We start from the raw sequence: 22,108 nt of genomic DNA on the forward strand, positions 1-22,108 counted from the left end.
TAAAATAAATAACAACTTACATGCTTAATACATTTGCCTTGTAAGAATGTTGTGGTAGACTTCAAATACAAACACTGAGACTGGTGAGATACTGTTTAATTAATATTGTTACAAATATGTGAAATGTATCAATAAAATAGACGATTTGGGCATAGTAACATGCGTTATGTGCATCTAGCAGCAGTGGCCGAGCCAGAAGGGAAGGTGGTACTGAACATTTCCTGACATTCATTAGCCACCCTGGGTGTCACCCCAACATGTGATTTACTACTTATGTTGATTGACACCTGATTTCACCTCACATTGAACGAAGCCTTTATTTTGACATTCGGCAGCAATGCTTGCATGTGATGTCAACGGACACAAATGTCATGTCCACTGAGTAGCGGAAGGACTAAATGCTGCTCTATTTACCGCTATCTGTATTCTATTCTATTCAGTACAGGAAAAAGTTGTGCGATTGATTGTACAAACAGATTGAGCGCAAAATCTGAGATTTTGTATTTTTAAAGACGGTCAAAAGAAAGAATGAATGAAGACGCCAATGCATCACTACAATGACAAGACAAATGTAATATTGAAACATGGATGTTTACTTGACAATTCATGTCAGACTCAGGTAAGTTATTTTGTTGAACCATAATAGATTTACATACCTACTATCTAACTTTACACCCTTGTTTGGGGCATGCATTTAAAGGAGAGGTTTTTCGAATGGTTTGACTAGATGTTAAATAAGTCTCTGGTGTCCCAGAGTGTGTTTGTGAAGTTTTAATTAAAATTAAAGCTGCAAAGCAGCATTTAGCGGGTTCGAGCGATTTAAGGCACCTAAAGGTTTTAAGATCTGCCATCGCCGACCAGGCTCGGGAATCGCACCATAACAGATCCACGACAGACGACACTCTAGCGCACCAAGTAAAATGTCAGAAACATTTAATATAGTTGCAGAGATATATATCTTGCTAAAAGGCTGCTAAGATAATCCCTTTGATTGCTATGGGCATGGAATGGCACTTGCCAACCATAAGTCAAACGAAACAACCCCAGTGTCTCTACGATGTTCTGTTGCAGAGATATAGGTCTAGCCTAATGGTTACTAAGTTAACTTGTTTAGTTGCTATGGGTGTGGCATGGCACCTGTCAATTGATAACACACTAAGCCAGAAGTGAAACGAACCAAGCCCTTTGCCTCAATCATATTCTACTGCAGAGATGTAGGTCTGGCTAGACAGTTGCTAAAATAATCTGTTTGGTTGCTATGGGCTTGGCTTGGCAGCTGTCAATTGATATGTAACGAAGCTATTAGTAAAAAAAAGCAACTACTGTGTCTCTAACACATTCTATTGCAGATATATAGGTATTTTTTGTTAATCCAATGCACATTCTTCAAAATATCTTATTTTGTGTTCTGAAGAATTAATATTGATTAAAAAAAAACAACCACCTTAAATAGATAATTGATTCACATTCATGGTGTGCAACAATATTCCAGAAGGCTGTGCCATTTCACTGATGCTTATTTGGTTAGGTGGTCTGGTGCCTCTGAAGGCCATTTGGAGTACAGTGAGCTCATTGTCATGTTCAAGAAACCAGTTTGAGATCATTTGAGCTTTCTGACATGATCCATTTCCCTGCTGGAAGTAGGCATCAAAAGATGGACATGGTTGGCGACAATCCTCAGGTAGTAAGTGGAATTAAATATACTCCATGCCTTATATCCAAGTTTTTCTCCGGTTTGATGCTCGGTTTGAACTTCAGCAAGTGGTGTTCATCACATGTGGATGGGAAAATGGATTGAGTTTATGCCATGTGACTGGCTGATTAGCATTTTGATTAGCAAATTATTTTTTTATTAAAGACATGTATTAAAAACAGCCATTAAAATGAATGATATTTCACCTTTTTGACTGTTGTGAAGGCATGCCTCTTCCGATGAGAATCACATGTTGCATGCTTGTTTTGTGTCATAATATGTATAATAGTACTTAATGGCAAATCAGTTGGATTATTTATTAAGGAGTAGCGACCTTCACCGTACTCGTTTCACGCTAATATCATAAAGGACCCTGTTATGGTCACAAAACTAAAAAAACTCAACATGTTTTTGATGATTATTGACCTAGAGAGTCCAAAGAAATGTACTGTGGTGGAAATTTCGAAATTGCTTGAAAATCCTTGAACAAGTTAGCAAAAGTAGTTTTTTTACATCATCACCAATAACTCACAAACCATTTGATAGACATCAATGGTTCAAGAGGCAAAGTTGTTATGAATGAGGAGATCTATTGTTTGATATCAATAGTTTGTGTATTAGTCAAATGTCACGTGACACAAAGTTGTCTAGGCCACCAAAAGACATGTACATTTAGCCATTTTTACCTTATATAGTGCCACCTAGTGTCCAAATGCCACGTTATTTTGTATGTGACCTCGGAGTGATGGTCTACATATATTTCCCGAGGCATATGATGATATGTTAAGCCGTTCTGGATTTATGGCCATTTAAATGTGATAGGCTCTGCCCATTTTTTTTATTTTGGCGCCCCTAAGCGACCGTGAAAGGAAATTTCAACTTTTTTTCGATAATTAGAAGAAGTCATCTGCATTATTTTGGTTCCGATCGGTCGAAAAACCAACGACTAGTTCGCGAAAGTAGGTTTTTGACACCCTCATTGTTAGAGCAGGACTGTCTCCCAAATAGCACCGTTCTAGGGTGGGAGTGAGACGGCCCGTTACAAATACCAGTGTGACAATTTCTTGACCTTGACATCCCTAACGTTAGTTAGCTTACATTTCTGTATAAGTACGGTTTAAGTGTAAGTTACTCAGTGTAATTTGCTTAGAGTTTGTTTGTAAAGTCACTTATACTAAAATGTAGTGTAAATGTAAAAAGCTTAAAGATAAAATTGTATAGTAACTATTATCGTCACATGTTGTATTGTTTGTTTTAGGACACACTTGCAGCAGGCCACTGGATGCTGACTACTGAAGGTTAGGTTGTGTGTGACGGTGCTCAGCACAGCTTCATGTCTGGCCTTCCTGACTTGAGTACCAGGACGGGGCAGCGTGTATCTTGGAGTCCACTGAAAGGTATTATTAGTTGAACAACTTCCTTATCTGCATTTTATAGATATGTTAATGTTATATACCTGTTAAGACCTTTAAAACAATATTTCTCAACGAGAGATGGATTGTTTTAGGGCAAATTATGTAGAAGTCACCCCTATTTAACACTAGCAAGCTGATGATTTAATTCATGTGGTTTAATATGATATATTTTGTATATTTAAAATGTAACATTTAGTTTTTCCTGACTCTTTGTAGATATTAATCCAGAGAGTGGAACAAGAAGAAGCGTTATCTAAAATGCCAGGATACAGGTGAAACAGGTTCTAGTTAACCCACATGTTGCCGCTCTTCTAAACACAATGATGAATTTTCAATGTAATCGATGAAAAGTAAGAAGCACGCACGCACGCATGCACACACACACACAGATCTCTGAATTACATAATTTTATTATTCTCTGACTGTATATGTTGTCCTCTGTTTTTCTCTGACTATAAATTGAATATCTAACATTATTCTCTTTATTCTTTTCCATAGTTCTAGCTATTTGTTGTGCTCTGATGGATCAAGATGTGGACCGTTTTACGTGCTGTTTAAACATGAATGTTTAAACTTTCATTGTTTAAAGTGCCATGATGGCTACTATGAAGTTGTAACTGAATAAAAATATTTTTATGTACAACAAGGTTCAAAATTTGTCTGTAATGTATTTTTGTATCAATTAAAAAAATATTAAACACTATATCCAGTATGCAAAACATACATTGATATATACAGTGATTTATGTATTTCTTCTAAATGCAGTAAATTTAAATCAAGCAATCTGCTGTAAAAAATACAGCATTATACTGTTGCTATTCAAAATTCAAATTTTTTCCTGTATTCTGCAATTACAGTAACTGGCTGGCAACCCTGCTGACAGTAATTTACTTTATATTTTACAGGATTTTTTTTTACATTTTACTTTTAAGTTACCGCAGGTCCCTGGGGTTTGACTTATAAAATAGCGGTACTTATAATGTCTTTATTTGCAGCTTTGCCTCGTTCAGTGTGGATGATTTCCATTGAAAACTAAAAAAATCCATCGCTCTCTTGTCTCCCGTAAGGCTGGGAATAGTGTTCTGTGCAGCCAACAACAAATCAGTTCGTAAGCTTTGCTACTTCTGCCATGGTGTTGGAACTTCACACATGTGAAAACAACAATGGCGGTGGCGTAATGGGTGGACACATTCAGAACAAGGGGCGGAAATATTATAATAAGATCGGCAACTTACGTCAGTAAGTGCGATTTCTGAAGCGCTCGTTTTCTAAAAGGCTTGCAGAGATAGGCTTACATAAAAAAATTAATGATTTGTCTTTTTTCACGTTTTCTGAGTTGGCAGGTGCACTAGAGACCCGATGTTAACATTTTAACATGGAAAAAGTCATGTTTTTCATGACATGTCCCCTTTAACATTTTCCCAGCGTTTTCAAACCTTCTTTTTCGAAGTCGATTAAAAGCGGCAATTAGATTCCAACCCTCCGATTGGTGCTCTTCTTCTTCTCATGTGTTTTATGGTGCTTTGCATGCAGCATATTTCGCCACCTTAACGTGTGGATCATTAAACGTCAAAGGTACTAAACCGTCAAAGATAATACAGCTGCAAATAGCCAAACCTTAAGCATATACAGTATAATTATACCACACCAATCAACAGTTTTATGTTACTTCATGACTTAATGAAGTGTGGTTTCAAGTTGCATTGTTTTAAAGCAGCCAGAGAAAAGAAAACAAGTGTAAATCTTTAAATTATCCTGAATTCAGTGACGGGGTGCACTCATGAGCTTTGTTCCTGAGCAGTTAACCTTATTTACTTGTACATAATCTGCCATTGATTTATTGAGGTATAGTGCCTTCGGGGTATTTCCCCAGTCTAAGCCAATATCTGTGAATCAGTCCCATAGGCAGTTCTTAACCTACATTTATCAGCTTGAGTTTCAAGAGTTATTTTGAGGTTTAATAAATGCAAAATCAAGTTTTGCGAGCATTTAAGGAGCATTGAGAAAATGAGGGCTTGGATACAAATCAATGAAAGCATAGTCATTGTTATAAATGAGGCTGACACATTCATGCACAAACACACACCCAATACTTGTTGCCAAACAGCTCTCCTGTGCTCAGCCTACCATGATGGAAAAATTCACATAGTTTTACATTTAAGACTTTGTGAGTATATTCTTTTTAGTTCTTTAAAAAGACAACAGTAACTTGTTATGTGTCATATAGAGCAATACAAAAACTAATGTTAGGTTGCTGTGCATAATAGGAATGTATTTATATACTGAAGGACATCATAAAAAAAATTGAACTTCACAGAATGTGCGGCAGCAGTCATCTGACAAGATTATAAACCATTGTGACATAATCTTCAGTAGTTTCAGTAGGACTGACAGGCAGAGCGAGAGAGCAGTCATCTTTTCCCGAACATGTCAGACTGAGCTTCTGTCTATCCAATGAGTGGCAGCCTTTCAAAAAAACTTTTGCTTATAAAATCCAATAATCCATCAAGCCACAGAATTAAAACTAAATTTTTTCTTATGAACAGTATGTTTAGAACCCCCCATTACAAATCTATTCACATTGAGAACTTCATCTGGATGTAATTATACAGTTGAATAAAAACATACCCCTTGCTAATCTGTTCTAGACGCTAAAAGATCCAATTCACATCATTACATTGTAATACTTGAGTTTTGCTCATGTGGTGTTTAAAGGATATAGGTTTAGCTGATTTGTGTTTATTTCTGAGAATGTGGAGCAGATAATAGTTTTCGTATTATGGGTAGTAAAGATTTACTATTTTCAACTTTTCTAAAGATCAAAAAACCTGTTAAGTTATAAAGAGTAACTGCTCTCTATCCAAACTGATAACAATCCACACAAAAATTCACTCACAAAAAAGAATGAAAGATCTGTCACACCTATCATTTTGTTAATCTCTGATTATATCTTTAAAAATTGGTTTTAGTTTGGGTTTATTGCTTTAGACACTCCCATCAACCAAGTTATTGATTTATGTGCGGATACTAATAGTGCTTTGGAATTTAGTTTACTCTTAGTAATTGCACCACGTTTGTGTTGGCATTATTAACAATAAATTAATGTAATGTGTAATGTGAACAGTTTGATCCAGTTAGACTCTCTCTCTCTCTCTCTCTCTCTCTCTCTGGATAATAACACCTGTGTGAAGTGTGTTATGATCATTACTGCACAGACGGGGCAAGACAAGAGGTGAAAAAAAAGAAAGGGAACCAAGATCATTGTGTGTCTGGGCCCTTTGTATAATTCATGGCTTGCGTCGCCCATTTGAATCATTTTCTTCTCACCCTTCAGACTTTGGCAACTAAGATAAATTGCACTATGCAAGAGCTAGGCCTCATGCAACTGCAGGCCTCATGTTCTTATGCCATAGCTACTCAAGATGAAGAGATCGTGTCCCTGTGTTCATTATTAAGAGAAGCTGGAGAGAGCCATGTACCAACACTTGAGTGAAACCTGACGGAGGGCTAAATGCTAGAGAAATACATTAATCATTTATTCACACACTCGTGCACATGTATACACATGCATACATATGTTCTTACTAATAAAGTTAAACAATCATATCAAAGACTTTTACTATTTTAACTACATACAGTTAAGTCTATGAATATAACAACGTAAAGCTTTAAACAAGGTAAACGTGGTTGTACTGCAAAATTAATGCTTTTATGTTAATCCAGGCTCAAACTAAAGCAAGCATTAAGGCTGATTCACTACTTTTTCACAAATACTATTCATTTTACCTGACTTTTCCGATAAAGCAATGTGTTTTTTAAGATTATAATAATTATTATTTTTGTTAGTACACTTTAATTTAATATCCTCTAGTTACAGTTGAAAGAAAAAGTGAACCCTTTGGGCTTACTTGGATTTCTTCATAAATTGGTCATAAAATGTGTTCTGATCTTCATCTAAGTCACAACAATAGAGAAACACAGTCTGCTTAAACTAATACCGCACAAACATTATACGTTTTTATTTTTTTATTGAACACAACATGTAAATATTCATAGCGCAGGGTGGAAAAAGTATGTGAACCTTTGGGTTTAATAACTGGTTGACCCTCCTTTGGCAGCAATAACCTGAACCAAACATTTCCTATAGTTGCAGATCAGACCTGCACAACGGTCAGGAGAAATTTTGGACCATTCCTCTTTACAAAAGTGTTTCAGTTCAGCAATATTCTTGGGATGTCTGGTGTGAATCGCTCTCTTGAGGTCATGCCACAGCATCTCAATCGGGTTGAGGTCAGGACTCTGACTGGGCCACTCCAGAAGGCGTGTTTTCTTCTGTTGAAGCCATTCTGTTGTTGATTTACTTCTATGCTTTGGGTCGTTGTCCTGTTGCATCGTCCATCCTCTGTTAAGCTTCAGTTGGCGGACAGATGGTCTTAAGTTTTCCTGCAAAATGTCTTGATAAATTTTGGAATTCATTTTTCCATCGATGACAGTAATCCGTCCAGGGCCTGAGGCAGCTAAGCAGCCCCAAACCATGATGCCCCCTCCACCATATTTCACAGTTGGGATGAGGTTTTGATGTTGGTGTGCTGTGCCTTTTGTTCTACACACATAGCGTTGTGTGTTCTTTCCAAACAACTCAATTTTGGTTTCATCTGTCCACAGAATGTTTTGCCAGTAGTGCTGTGGAACATCCAGGTGCTCTTTTGCAAACTTCAAACGTGCTGCAATGTTTTTTTTTGGACAGCAGTGGCTTCCTCCGTGGTGTCCTCCCATGAAGTCCATTCTTGTTTAATGTTTTCCTTATTGTAGATTTGTCAACAAAAATGTTAGCATGTGCCAGAGATTTCTGTAAGTGTTTAGCTGACACTCTAGGATTCTTCTTCACCTCATTGAGCATTCTGCGCTGTGCTCTTGCAAGTCATCTTTACAGGACGACCACGCCTAGGGAGTGTAGCAACAGTGCTGAACTTTCTCCATTGTAGACAATCTGTCTTACCGTGGACACATGGACATCAAGGCTTTTAGATATAATTTTGTAGCCCTTTCCAGCTTTTTGCAAGTCAACAATTCTTGATCGTAGGTCTTCTGAGAGCTCTTTTGTGCGAGGCATGGTTCACATCAGACAACGCTTCTTCAGAACAGCAAACTCAAAACTGGTGTGTGTTTTTTATTGGACAGGCCAGCTTTAATCAACACATCCAATCTCATCACATTGATTGGACCCCAGGTTGGCTGACTCCTGGCTCCAATTAGCTCTTGGAGAAGTCATTAGCCTAGGGTTTCACATACTTTTTCCACCCTGCACTATGAATGTTTACATGTTGTGTTCAATAAAAACATGAAAACGTATAATGTTTGTGCGGTATTAGTTTAAGCAGACTGTGTTTCTCTATTGTTGTGACTTAGATGAAGATCAGAATACATTTTATGACCAATTTATGAAGAAATCCAAGTAAGCCCAAAGGGTTCACATACTTTTTCTTTCAACTGTATTCAAACGCTCCACCATCATCCCTGGCTGTACAGAAGAAACCCAAAATCTCTGAACTTAATGACTACAGGCTTGTTGCTTTAACATGTGTGGTCATGAAGACTTTTGAGAGACTTGTACTGGCCCACCTGAATGACGTCACCAGACCCCGTCTTGTTCCCCTCCAGTTTGTTTACTGAGCAAACAGGTTTGGGAATGACGCAGTAAACATGGGACTGCATTACATCCTACAACACCTAGACAGACCAGGGATTTACATCAGGATCCTGTTTGTAGACGTCCGCTCGGCCTTCAACACCATAATCTTGGACCTCCTTCTGCCCAAGTTTACCCAGCTCTCAATTTACATCCATCACATGTACCATCAGCAACCGAGAGCTGAATGCATTCAAGACAGTGGAGATGATAGTGGATTTCAGAAGGAACCCTCCATCACTTCCTCCCCTCACCATCCTGGACAGCACTGGGGATACTGTGGAATCATTCCGGTTCCTGGGCTCCACCATCTCTCAGGACCTGAAGTGGGAGTCCCACATAGACTCCATTGTAAAGAAGGCTCAGCAGAGATTATACTTCCTCTGTCAAATGAGGAAGTCCAACATACCACAGGAGCTACACACCCAGTTCTACTCAGCGGTCATTGAATCTATGTCTGGTATGGCTCGGCTACCAAATCAGACCTACGAAGACTACAACAGACAGTTTGTATTGCTGAGAAGATTATTGGTACTCCTTTGCCCACACTTCAGGACCTGTATGATTTTAGAAGGAAAAACAGGTTGAGAAAAATCATAATTGACTCCACACACCCTGCACACAAACTTTTTGAACTGTTGACCTCTGGCCGGCACTTCAGGGCACCAAACACCAGGACTTCCAAACACAGAAGCAGTTTTTTTTCCTAGGCAATCTCTCTCCTAAACAGATAACTGCTCCTTAAGAACAATATTTTTTATGAATATACCATACGTATATAAGTGTCCGTGTTTCTGTTTGCGCACTGCTTTAAAAAAGTCTGAATATCAGGTCAAGTTCCGATGCCTTCCTCCCCTCATGTCCCTATGCAGGTGTGCTCGTCCACAGCAGTCAGTTTGTGTTTATGATGAAGCACACATGGCACATCGCAGACAGGCACAGCATAGGAAGAGAACCGCAGAAGTGGGGGTCACATGATTAAAAACATGATTAACTTGTATACTGTACATTAGTGTAGCTCCTCTATGCCCTGCCTTTATAAAACGCTTGGATTTTGTCAAAACTCATCGCTTTGAAAAACGCGGTGTGCTCGGATTAGACAGTTGCCCAGTGCGTTGTTATTGGCTGAATATCTCAAGCATGTGGCTTTGTAGACATTTGTTGAAAAATGAAACAACATGACACAATTGGGTGAGTGTGAGGGAATATAAATAAATTGTGTTAATATATATAACATTTTGTTTAGCCCGTCCCTGGCCCGAGAAGCACGGGTTGTAGCCCAGCCCTTGTCCGGCAGTTGCCCGAGTCTGACCCAAAGCCCGTCTTTATACTACTGTTACACTCAAAATAGCTCAGATTTTGTATTTAACTGTGATTATATAGTCAATTTAGAAAAATTTTGGAGTGTTTTTTGTTTGTTAAATGTATTTTTTTTTTAAGTGGCGACATCGACAGCAAGCGGCTTCCAGCCGGCAGTAAGTTTACCACGTTTGATCAATTTAACCTATATATAATATCACATCAACACTGGACTAGTCCAAAATAAAATCCACAGATATAAAACACACCACAGTAGCCTATAACACAATGTTAGATTAAAAGTTTATTATCACCATCTCAGAACAAAGGCATTTCTAACAAAAGTAGAGAGCAGGGCAGACTGCTCTGCTGGGCGAAACCGCGCCTCGTAGTGAAAAAGCAAACGAATAATGAACAAGGAAATATAATATAAAACCTGAAAAATCACAACTTTACCACAGAACATGGCCTTGGCGATTTTTCTCTTAATGTTCTCCATTGCACGTGAAGCGAACGTTGTCTATGGCTGGAACCTCTTTGCGTGCATCACGCGTCGCTGCATGCGTGCGGAAAATTCGCTATGGGTCCTGTGATAGGTCATAAAATGTATTTTATGTATAAAACGTATTTTCCTTAAACAGATCCGAGGCCTGATCCGCGTGTGAGTTATGACGTAAATCGAAAATTTGCCCGAACCACGCGTCTACACAATGGAGAATCACATCACACGTGCTCTCAGGAACATTTATGTAATTGATCTTTTGCCACTATATCCTCTAAAATCTGTATCTAGCGGCAATTATATTAAGACACGCAGAATAAAAAGCAGATACGTTTTAACAACAGTAGTGCCACGCAGAGCAGCTAAATGGACATCCATCCATCCATTTTCTACCGCTTATCCGTGGCCGGGTCGCGGGGGCAGCAGTCTAAGCAGGGATGCCCAGACTTCCCTCTCCCTAGCCACTTCCTCCAGCTCTTCCGGGGGGACACCGAGGCGTTCCCAGGCCAGCCGGGAGACATAGTCCCTCCAGCGTGTCCTAGGTCTTCCCCGGGGTCTTCTCCCGGTGGGACATGCCCGGAACACCTTACCGGGAAGGCGTCCAGGGGGCATCCGGAAAAGATGCCCGAGCCACCTCAGCTGGCCCCTCTCGATGTGGAGGAGCAGCGGATCTACTCTGAGCTCCTCCCGAGTGACCGAGCTTCTCACCCTATCTCTAAGGGATCGCCCGGCCACCCTGCAGAGAAAGCTCATTTCGGCCGCCTGTATCCGGAATCTTGTCCTTTCGGTCATGACCCACAGCTCATGACCATAGGTGAGAGTAGGAACGTAGATTGACCGGTAAATCGAGAGCTTCGCTTTGCGGCTCAGCTCCTTCTTCACCACGACAGACCGGTACAGCGACTGCATTACTGCAGAAGCTGCACCGATCCGTCTGTCAATCTCCCGCTCCATCCTTCCCTCACTCGTGAACAAGACCCCCAGATACTTGAACTCCTCCACTTGAGGCAGGAACTCTCCACCTACCTGAAGTGAGCAAGCCACCCTTTTCCGGCTGAGAACCATGGCCTCAGATTTGGAGGTGCTGATTCTCATCCCAGCCGCTTCACACTCGGCTGCAAACCGTCCCAGCGCATGCTGAAGGTCCTGGTCTGATGGGGCCAGCACGATGACATCATCCGCAAAGAGCAGAGATGCAATCGTGTGGTCACCAAACCCGACGCCCTCCGGCCCCTGGCTGCGCCTAGAAATTCTGTCCATAAAAATTATGAACAGAACCGGCGACAAAGGGCAGCCCTGCCGGAGTCCAACATGCACCGGAAACAAGTCTGACTTACTGCCGGCAATGCGAACCAAGCTCCTGCTCCGGTCGTACAGGGACCGGATGGCCCTTAGCAAAGGGTCCCGAATCCCATACTCCCGGAGCACCCTCCACAAGATGCTGCGAGGGACACAGTCGAATGCCTTCTCCAAATCCACAAAACACATGTGGATTGGTTGGGCAAACTCCCATGAACCCTCCAGCACCCTGAAGAGGGTATAGAGCTGGTCCAGTGTTCCACGACCGGGACGGAAACCACACTGTTCCTCCTGAATCCGAGGTTCTACTATCGGCCGGATTCTCCTCTCCAGTACCCTGGCATAGACTAAATGGACATACAATAGTAAATGTTACGAACGCTCTTATATGTACTTTTGTTTGCAATGTATATTTGCGTTTGTGTGTCTGTACTCTGTTTCCGATTTGGGAATCGATTGGCTGATCCGTCTGTCAATCTGCGGGCGTGGGGTTCTGACGTCAGAGATCGCTCCACCAATTGACAGTTATAGAGCGCCTTACGAGGGGTTTAAATATGGATGGCGGCAGAGTTAAAAGACACTCTGGTTTGGGCAGAGTGCACGCTCTTTGAGGACTGTTTGCTCATTTGAGACCAGTCTGAGAGATTGTTCCGTGCTTTGGGCTTTACGGTGTTTTGCTGTTTGTAGTCAGATCAATGCTCTCTTGTTTCGTTGTTCGTGTTGGTGTTTGTTTGTCTGCTCGTGCGTTTGACAATTTCGCCATGGAAGCTTCAGCCATTGTACCGGCTTTAAATCAATTATCTTGGCTGGAGAGATTGTGAGTCAGGTAAGCAGGTCGCGTCCTACATACATGCACGTAGATTAAACATCAATGTATTAGACACATTAGAATTAGGAGTGGTGCTTAAATGTATGTTTAGTTTTGTTAGTGAGTTTAATTTATGTATAGCGTCTTGTACGCTGAAGATGTTTCTTTCTACATTTTCTGTTGTTAGTCAGTTAGATCATTGATATTAGTTAGCTTACTTTTGGGTATATTTTGTTCTTTGATTTAAGCACCACTCTTTAACTCTCTCCTCACCACCAGATTGTTTATTGATTAAAATGTAATATTATCATAATTTTCTTTACTTTGTATATATATTGTATATATCTACTTTAGATCCCCCATGGGGTCCGGCCGGGCTCTGCCTCAAGGAGCGACGTGGGGCCACCCTCCCGTGGACCCACCACCTACAGGAGGGACCGTAAGGGGCCGGTGCAAAGTGAATCGGGTAGTAGTCGAAGGCGGGGGCCTCGACAACCCGATCCCTGGACGCGGAATCTTGCTCTAGGGACATGGAACGTCACCTCTCTGACGGGGAAGGAGCCGGAGATTGTGTGTGAGGTTCAGAGATTCCGAATAGAGATAGTCGGGATCACCTCTAAGCACAGCTTGGGCTCTGGAACCACACTCCTCGAGGGAGGATGGACTCTTCACCACTCTGGAGCCCAGGGTGAGAGACGGCGGGCTGGTGTGGGTTTGCTTATAGCCCCCCAGCTCAGCCGCCATGTGTTGGAGTTTATCCCGGTGAACGAGAGGGTCGCTTCCCTGCGCCTTCGGGTCGGGGATAGGTCTCTCACTGTCGTTTGCGCCTATGGGTCAAATGGCAGTGTAGAGTACCCGGCCTTCTTGGAGACTCTGGGTGGGTGCTGGAAAGCGCCCCGACTGGGGACTCCGTCATTCTGCTGGGGGACTTCAACGCCCACGTGGGCAACGACAGTGACACCTGGAGGGGCGTGATTGGGAGGAACGGCCCCCCTGATCTGAACCCGAGTGGTGTTCTGTTATTGGACTTCTGTGCCAGTTACAGTTTGGCCATAACGAACACCATGTGCAAGCATAAGGGTGTCCATCAGTGCACATGGCACCAGGACACCCTTGGCTGGAGGTCGATGATCGACTTTGTGGTTGTTTCATCTGACCTACGGCCGTATGTCTTGGACACTCGGGTGAAGAGAGGGGCAGAGTTGTCAACTGATCACCACCTTGTGGTGAGCTGGATCCAATGGCGGGGGAGGAAGCTGGACAGATTCGGCAGACCCAAACGTACTGTGAGGGTCTGTTGGGAACGTTTGGCCGAATCGCCTGTCAGAGAGATCTTCAACTTCCACCTCCGGCAGAGCTTCGACCAGATCCCGAGGGAGTCTGGAGATACTGAGTCCGAGTGGACCATGTTCTCCACCTCCATTGTCAACGCAGCCACTCGGAGCTGTGGCCGTAAGGTCCCCGGTGCCTGTCGAGGTGGCAATCCCCGAACCCGGTGGTGGACACCGGAAGTAAGGGATGCCGTCAAGCTGAAGAAGGAGTCCTATTGGGCATGGCTGGCTTGTGGGACTCCCGAGGCAGCTGACAGGTACCGACAGGCCAAGCGGACTGCAGCCCGGGTGGTTGGGGAGGCAAAAACTCGGGCCTGGGAGGAGTTCGGTGAGTCCATGGAGAAAGACTATCGGTCGGCCTCGAAGAGATTCTGGCAAACCGTCCGGCGCCTCAGGAGGGGGAAGCAGTGCCCTACCAACGCTGTTTACAGTGTAGGGGGGCAGCTGTTGACCTCGACCGGGGATATCATCGGGCGGTGGAAGGAATACTTCGAGGATCTCCTCAATCCCGCCGTCACGTCTTCCATTGAGGAAGCAGAGGCCGAGGGCTCGGAGGCGGACTCGCCCATCACCCGGGCTGAAGTCACCGAGGTAGTCAAGAAACTCCTCGGTGGAAGGGCACTGGGGGTGGATGAGATCCGCCCTGAGTACCTCAAATCTCTGGATGTTGTGGGGCTGTCTTGGCTGACACGCCTCTGCAGCATCGCGTGGCGGTCGGGAACAGTGCCCTTGGACTGGCAGACCAGGGTGGTGGTCCCTCTTTTTAAGAAGGGGGACCGGAGGGTGTGCTCCAACTATCGGGGATCACACTTCTCAGCCTCCCCGGGAAAGTCTATGCCAGGGTCCTGGAGAGGAGAATCCGGCCGATGGTAGAGTCAATGCTTATAGGCCCTGGTCAGTCAATTCCAGGATGTGTTCTCGTAAAGGCCGGGCAGACTCGGATAATTCAGCACGAGATCCGAACGCCACCGGGAGTCGTGGTGAGACAGCGGCCCTATCGGGTCCCGGAGGCTCGTCGACTGGCTATACAGGAGGAGATCAGCAGGATGAGAGAGATGGGAGTAATAGAACCCTCACGTAGTCCCTGATCCAGTCCTATTGTGATGGTCCCAAAACCAATCGGCACTCTCCGGTTCTGCAATTACTTTTGACGGCTAAACCCGACCTCTAGCTTCGACAGCTATCCGATGCCCCGGGTGGATGAGCTCTTGGACAGATTGGGAAAACCTCGTTTTATTACAACACTGGACCTAACCAAGGGATACTGGCAGGTGCCCCTCTCACCAGAGTCCCGTGAGAAAACTGTGTTCAGCACGCCCTCAGGTCACTGGCAGTACACAGTGCTGCCATTTGGTCTTCATGGGGCACCTGCCACATTTCAGAGGATGATGGACATTTTACTGCGCCCACATCAAGCTTATGCGGCGGCGTATATAGATGATCTGGTCATCCACTCGGGGTCCTGGGATGAACATCTGGACAGATTGACTACCTGTCCTTTGAATACTTGAGTATTGCTTTAAAAGGTGCACCACACATTCTGTTTACAATTATTTACAGACCTCCCAAATATTCCCCAGTCATTGTTGATGATTTTTTAGAACTGCTATCAGCTATTTCCTCAGAATTTGACTGCTTTGTTATTGCTGGAGATTTTAATATTCATGTAGACAAGACAGAAAACAACTCTGCAAATGAACTTTTAAATGTTTTAAACACTTTTGATCTGATCCAGCATGTGCACGGTCCCACACACAATCGTGGACTCACTCTGGATCTGCTCATTAGCAAGCGTCTAAACATTTCATCCACTATTATTAGAGATGTGTCACTGTCTGATCATTTCTGTATTTTCTTTGATATATCAATCAGTCCTGCCACTGAAAATAGACCCGTTTCTATAAAAAAGAGATTCATAAATGAGAACACCAGTGAGCTATTTATGAATGCTCTGTCTCTGTCACCGAGTATATCTGCAGACTCTAAAAATGCTATCGTTAAAAATGCTATCGATGCCATTGCTCCAGTAAAGGTCAAGCCGATAACTGGCAGGCGTAAAGCACCCTGGAGAAACACACCAGCAGTACAAAGCATGAAAAGAACATGCAGAAAAGCTGAGCGTATGTGGCGAAAAACCAAACTTGAAGTTAACTATAACATATATAAAGACAGTCTGCATGCATTTAATGTTGATTTAGGCAAAGCTAGACAGAATTTTTTCTCTAATATTATAAACTGCAAAATAAATAACACTCGCACCCTTTTTGCAACTGTAGAGAGACTAACAAATCCCGTTAGTCAAGTTCCGAGGGAAATGCTGTCTGATTACAAATGCAATGAGTTTGCAACTTTTTTCCTTCAAAAGATCAGTAATATCAGAATGGAATCAGCAAAGCTCCATGCAGCAGTCAGGTCAGTCTGACTTCAGTACATCAGAAATTAGTAACTGATTTTAAGGCGTCAACTTGCAGCCTTGACACACTTCCCACATCCTTTTTAAAAGAGTGTTTAACTGTTTGGAAGCAGATCTCCTAAAAATAGTTAATACCTCACTGCTCTCAGGAACTTTCCCAGAGTCCCTTAAAAATGCAGTTGTCAAACCACTTCAAAAAAGGGCAATCTAGACAAAACCTTACTGTCTAACTACAGACCAATATCTAATCTTCCTTTTATAGGCAAGATCATTGAAAAGATTGTCTTCAATCAGCTGACCAAATTCTTGAACTCAAATGGCTACCTGGACAATTATGGTCTGGTTTCCGTAAGCATCATAGCACAGAGACAGTGCTCATAAAGATAATTAATGATATTCGATTGAATTCTGATTCAGGCAAAATATCAGTTCTGGTTTTACTAGATCTCAGTGCTGCTTTTGACACGGTAGATCACACCATTCTCATACATAGGCTGGAAAACTGGGTAGGGCTTTCTGGGTTGGTACTTATATGGTTTGGGTCATACCTTAAAGGGAGAGGTTACTATGTGAACATAGGCAACCATAAATCTGACTGGACACCCATGACTTGTGGTGTTCCACAGGGCTCAATTCTTGCTCCGCTCCTCTTCAATTTGTATATGCGCCCACTTGGCCAAATAATGAAAAAGTACCAAATTGCCTACCACAGCTATGCAGATGACACTCGGATCTATCTAGCCCTCTCACCCAATGACTACAGGCCTATTGACTCTCTTTGCCAGTGCATTGATGAAATTAACAGCTGGATGTGTCAAAACTTCCTTCTGTTAAATAAAAACAAAACTGAAGTGATTGTTTTTGGTAACAAGGATGAAACTAACAAGGTAAACACATACCAAGACACAAAGCAAGGAAAAAATCTTGGGGTCATTTTGGAGTCGGACCTTAGTTTCAGCAGTCATGTCAAAGCAATAAGCAAATCAGCGTACTACCATCTCAGAAACATAGCCAGAATCAGATGTTTTGTCTCATGCCAAGATTTAGAGAAACTAGTCCATGCTTTCTTCACCAGCAGGGTGGATTACTGTAATGAACTCCTTACAGGTCTTCCCAATAAGACCATCAGACAGCTGCAGCTCATACAGAACGCTGCTGCCAGGGTTCTTACCAGAACCAACAAATCTGAGCATATCACTCCAATCCTCAGGTCCTTACACTGGTTACCAGTCACTTTTAGAATCAACTTCAAACTATTATTAATTGTTTATAAATAACTCAATGGTCTTGGACCTAAATACATCTCAGATATGCTCATTGAATATAAACCAAACAGACCTCTCAGATCATCAAGATCGAGTCAGTTAGAGATAACAAGGGTTCATTCAAAACCGGGCGAGTCAGCGTTTAGCCATAACGCCACCTGTATCTGGAATCTGCTTCCAGAAGACATTAGATGTTCATCAACAGTAGCTACTTTTCAATCCAGATTAAAAACACACTTGTTTAGCTGTGCATTCACAACATGAGCACTGTGCTGGTTTACATCAACTGCACTTCTATTTCTATTTTTTTTATTTTGCTCTTATTCTTTTTATATACAGTTGTGTTCAAAATTATTCAAATTGGTCGGTTTGACATTGATTATGATCATTCAGTCATCCTGCTTACAATTAAATCAAAGAGGCATGTGTAGGTCAGACAAATATAACATAACATTTATAATGCAATAACCACAAATGTCTTTTCTGAGCTCACATCATTATCAGTTTTATTCAACCCCCAAGTGACATTCAATCTTAATACTTAGTACAACATCCTTTTACAGTTATAACAGCTTTTAAACGTGAAGCATAGCTTGACACAAGTGTCTTGCAGCGATCTACGGGTATCTTCGCCCATTCATCATGGGCAAAAGCCTCCACTTCAGTCTTCATTCTTAGGCTTGCGCACTGCAACTGCTTTCTTTAAGTCCCACCAGAGGTTCTCAATCGGATTTAAGTCTGGTGACTGCGATGGCAACTTCAAAATGTTCCAGCCTTTAATCTGCAACCATGCTCAAGTGGACTGGGAGGTATGCTTGGGATCATTGTCCTGTTGAAAGGTCCAACGTCTTCCAAGCCTCAGGTTTGTGACGGACTGCATCACATTGTCATACAATATCTCCTGGTACTGAAGAGAATTCATGGTACCTTGCACACGCTGAAGCTTCCCAGTACCTGCAGAAGCAAAACAGCCCCAAAGCATGATTGACCCCCCGCCATGCTTCACAGTAGGCAAGGTGTTCATGCCTTGTTCTTCCTCCTCCAAACATAGCGTTGATCCATGGGCCCAAACAGTTGTAATTTTGTTTCATCAGTCCACAGAACACTCTCCCAAAACTTCTGTGGTTTGTCCACATGACTTTTGGCATACTGCAGTCGACTCTTCTTATTCTTTGGGGACAGCAAGGGGGTGCGCCTGGGAGTTCTGGCATGGAGGCCTTCATTACGCAGTGTGCGCCGTATTGTCTGAGCAGAAACTTCAGTATCCACATCTGACAAATCTTTTCTCAGTTCCTCAGCAGTCACATGGGGACTTTTCTCCACTCTACGCTTCAGGTAGCGCACAGCAGTCGAAGTCACTTCGCACTTGCCTTGCCTTGCCTTGCCTTGCCTATAGTAATTTTTTACTGCTCTGAATGTAGTAACATGCCTCAAGACAGCCTGCCCTGGCTTTGAGGCAGCTGGATAGATAGGTGTAGCAACGAGGTTCAGTAAAAGGAAGAAAGGAAGCGGGAACAGGCAAACATTGAAACATGTAATCAAAATAATAACAAAGTAAAAAAACAGCCGGCGGCCCCTCACGAAAGACCGCCGGCGAAACAAAACATAAATACATAAATACCGGTGTGCGCACAGCTGGCGCTCATTCACAATTACTCACCGGACTCGAACCACGGTCTCGCCCCGCCTACTCTACTACAATTTTCAATCATTTAACTTAATCTATTACAGTTGAGGTTACTTGACGGATGCTAGTTGTATCATAGTATTGCTTTGCTGTGGATCTCCATTTCCCATCATGCTTTGCATTGTACTGGATAATGAGAGTTCATGTAGAAATAAACTTTTATGGATTGAGAGCAGCATGAGACTTAATAATGTTTAATATTCTGTTCTATTGGTATTTAAAAGGTTTTGGTTATGTTAGTGGTTTTATAAAATTACCATTGTCCTGAAGGATAAAGCATTTGCTTAGACTCAATGAGAATTAGTATACATGCTATTCTACTCAAAATCAGCTCTTGCATTTAATTGTTATTGAGAGTTTTGTAAATTGAGATTTAAAATAAAAGTGTTTTAGTATCCGGTGTCTCTGATTAAATAAGAATTTAAAAAAAGTTGGAACAACTTAATAATTTCAATATTGAGCAACAATTTTTTAAGTTGGTGTTACTTATAAAAAAAAAGTGAAAAAAAGTAATCTGTCTGACCCAATGTAAGTTTGTTGGATGAACTTAGTTTTGCTATAAATTGGCACAACTCAAAAATATTGATGATAAACTTTTGCGTTAATATTTTATGTTGTTTCTACACAATATTAGATTGTAGATCAGTTAACATGGCTAAACCAGATCAGGTGACCTGAAGGAAAACAACCTCCAAATACACTAACAGAAAAATGGACTTTCCTTATTATTCCTATTTAGACACACACACACGCTGTACTATAGCAGGATTTATATAGCTAGGTCTTATGTTTCTTTTCCTAGGGAATGCACGTACTGATAATATATAACTGCTGCTAGAATCTTTGGATAAACACGCTTGTTGATTGTACAATACATTTTGAAGTATTTGGCAGATGTGGAGTACTATACATTCAAAGAATAAATTTAATCAGTATGTGTGTTTCCTGGACATCAAACCCACAACCTTACTTCTGCACACTAAGAATTGCTGGGTTAGAAAATAACCCAACCTTAACCCAGCTGCTGGGTAACTATGGGACAGAACACGCGCTGGGTTATTTTGACCGAAGTGCTGGGTTGAACCATTTGACCCAAAATGCTGGGTTGTTTGTTTGACCCAACTAGTGGGTCGGGTTAACTGTGTTTCTGGGTTAACATAACCTAAACATTGGGTTATATGTTTTCCCATTGCCTTGCTACTTTTATATTTACCAATAAAAATAAATAATCTCAAGGGAATGTAAAATTATTATATTTTTTCTGTAATACAATTACACAAAACAAATGCAATTGTAAATATGCATTTTTATTAAATTTATTTCTTTACTTGTATTGAATGGGTGCAATTGTCATACATTTCATCCAACACCTACAGACAGATAAAAACAAGTTTTTGTAGATCAGTTTCTTTAAAAACACAAAACTGGGTGAATTAGGCACTGTAGATTCCTATTCTATATGTCAACATTGCAGCATTAGAAAACTCAAAAATATATTATTGGCACATGAGAATCAGTCCAAACAGTGTGCCATTAAAACTAAGCCAAACAAAGACTCCAAACAACAGACAATACATGTGACAACTTAAAGCATGTTACAAGTGTCCTCAAAAACTTCCCTCTTCACTCATGTCCATCAATACGATAAACTGCATGCCGGAGAAATTTCTAAGTAGGAAGAGACTGCTTAGTTAACATCAAGCACAGAAAAGGACTTGAAACAGATCAACTTAGCAACAAGTCAGTTTCAATGGCATGTCCCGAAACAATGGTGAAGGTCTGGGATGTCGTTGCTGCCTCGTCCCAAAGGCACAAAATGTGCAGAATACATCACTGTTCTCTGCATTTTGCAAGTATTCCACCATGAAAGTCCTCACCTGTTAAATATATGACAGTTAGTCTTAAAACATAACTAACATTTAAGTTAAAATGCATTTAATGAACAAACACATGAGGCCTTATAAAAATGCTAATTTTAGAAGAAAACTTCAAACTTCACTTTTAGTATTTTACATCATTCACTACATTCATATTGTATATCATTTACTTCTGAGGATATACATAAATCACACAGTGATGGCCAAAACTATTAGAACACTAGTATTTTTACCAGCTGGAAAATGGAATAAAAGTCAGTTATTTCTATCGTTTGCTGTCGTGTGTCAGAAGGAAATTTCTGTTTAATTTTCCAAACATTATTCTGGTCATTAATTCTAATAATCAGTGAGATTAAGAGGCTTAGCTTTTAGCTAATGCAGCTAATGGTAACGTTACCTGAGGGGAAAAAAGCGCGAAAATGCTAAATTTTAAATTATTGCTAGTTGGTTGGATCCGGCACGTCGCAGACACTTGAAAAAATATCCCCTTAGATTAAGTTTTGTATGAAAATATCTAATTCTGACTAAACATTACAAAGCCATACAGTAGGCAAACAGTAACCAAACTATACCATGTATTTCTGACCTAAGGCTAGTTCATACATTTCCATGAGGATTTAACGTGAAGGATAAAAACCTTTTAAAGTAAAAATATGCACACGTACACACATATATATATAACATAACGATAAAGCGATTGTTAGGGACTTTTTTTGTAAAAAAAAATAGCATGCTAAGCTGCTAAATTACTTAACGTTAATCAATCACAGAATAAAACACTTCCTCCGCACAGAGACAGATCAAATACTGCATTAAACAGTAAAATCAGT

The sequence above is a fragment of the Triplophysa dalaica genome, chromosome 13 (genome assembly GCF_015846415.1).
Source record: "Triplophysa dalaica isolate WHDGS20190420 chromosome 13, ASM1584641v1, whole genome shotgun sequence".
NCBI classification, from domain to species: Eukaryota; Metazoa; Chordata; class Actinopteri; order Cypriniformes; family Nemacheilidae; genus Triplophysa; species Triplophysa dalaica.